Here is a 1,628-nt window from a genome sequence, read left to right as displayed (position 1 = left end):
CGCTTGTGTAGCATTTATGAGCACTGCTACATCCAAAACACACGTGTGTGGCGTGGAAAGGCACCGAGACTCGCTAAGCTGACGGAGGCAGGTCATGCCCCGGTGTCTCGATGGCCTATTATTCTGCTTTCACATGTGACTTCCAGACCTTCTGTATGACAAAAATCATGACTTAAAAAACCCCAAATGTGTGCCTTTTATAATGTAATACTCTTGTCATCAGCCAGAACAGTCACCAGATAACTAGCTCAGTCATTTTCCCGTCGCCGACATGCCGAGTCCCTCATGACCACAGCCAGTGACTGCTGTCCAGTGGCCAACGCTGTGCTCTGGAAATGCAGCATACACCTGGCAGACGCCCTCTAGAACGATCACGAAGCTTAGTCTTCCAGTCCTCTGCACACGAGCCAGGCGAATGTACAGGTAACAATTTGCATACAGGTCAGAGGAGTGAAGATGAGAACATGTCTTCCTAGGTCTGGTCTTGCTGCTTCCAACTAGCGAGCGTGGGAAGTGGCCTCGCGGTCCGCACCCTCCACCGGCCTCGGCCCCAGGGAGCACTGGGCAGGGCGGAGACCGCGTGACTCAGGAGGAAGTCAGCGAGACAGGCGACCGAGCCGCTGGCTCCCCCTCGCTTTCCGCGGGGACAGCCGTCGGAGCCCAGGGGTGAACCTTCGGTCGGTGAGGGTGCCCTCTGTCCCCACGGCCACCGAAGCCCACGCGAGGCCGAACTCCAGCGTGCCGGTGTCCCCCCCCCCCGCCTCCTGCCCCCTTCCGCGCCCCGCCCTTTCCGCTCCTACCTTTACCTCTTTCTCCATCACGTTCCCCACATGTCGAAAAGAAAACCTGTCTCCCCGATAAAGTGTGATATTTTCCGAACAGTAGAAACCTAACTTCAGCATGATTTCCGATCACGATGTCAATAACCTAAATTAACACTGCCGAAGAGTTTTCTGATAAAGCCGTAATTGTTCCTCGAATTACCAATTTGCGACTCCCTGTTGGTGTTGACGCGTGTGTTCACAAGATGATTTCCTTTAACACCTGTAGGGTGTTAGGCGTAGAGCACTTGCACGATTGCAGACATGTCTATCGGAGGGCCCTGCTCTAAGCGTGTTAATCAATGCTATAAGGTGGGGGTGGGGGTGGGGTAAAAGGGTAAATATTAGAATAAAAGAAATAAAAATGTAGCTATTTTCATGCAACATCTGGCTGGAAAATCTAAGTAAATAGACTTTAAAACTATGAGAAACCATTGGTCTATGGCCCCGCCACCCTGAACAAGCCCGGTCCCTTCTGATCTCGGAAGCTAAGCAGGGTCGGGTCTGGTTAGTGCTTGGATGGGAGACCACCTAGGAAGACCGGGTGCTGTAGGTGTAAAAAATATTTAAAAATAAGGAACTGTAAGCTGACAAGGTCCTTGCAATCTGTGAGGTCAACCAAGGGTCGGTTGCCTCACCTAAAATATAAAATAAATAAATAAAAATTAAAAATAAAATTAAGAAAATAAAACTATGAGAAACCAATAGCAGAGTTCAAAGGGGGCAAGATACAGATCAAATGTACAAACATTACATACACAGAACTGATTGCAAAATGAAAAGGCCACCCACAACAGTAACCAAAAA

General features: G+C 49.6%; 1 pseudogene; it reads left to right on the top strand.

Annotated features, from left to right (window-relative positions):
• The first annotated feature begins 1,258 nt into the window (after nucleotides 1-1,258).
• Nucleotides 1,259-1,377, top strand: LOC118602653 (annotated as a pseudogene).
• Nucleotides 1,378-1,628: the final 251 nt, after the last annotated feature.

This window comes from Rousettus aegyptiacus, unplaced genomic scaffold (assembly GCF_014176215.1).
Source record: "Rousettus aegyptiacus isolate mRouAeg1 unplaced genomic scaffold, mRouAeg1.p scaffold_m13_p_4, whole genome shotgun sequence".
Taxonomy (NCBI): Eukaryota; Metazoa; Chordata; class Mammalia; order Chiroptera; family Pteropodidae; genus Rousettus; species Rousettus aegyptiacus.
The sequence above is the reverse complement of the archived record's forward strand: the minus strand, read 5'-3'. Positions and strand labels throughout refer to the sequence as shown.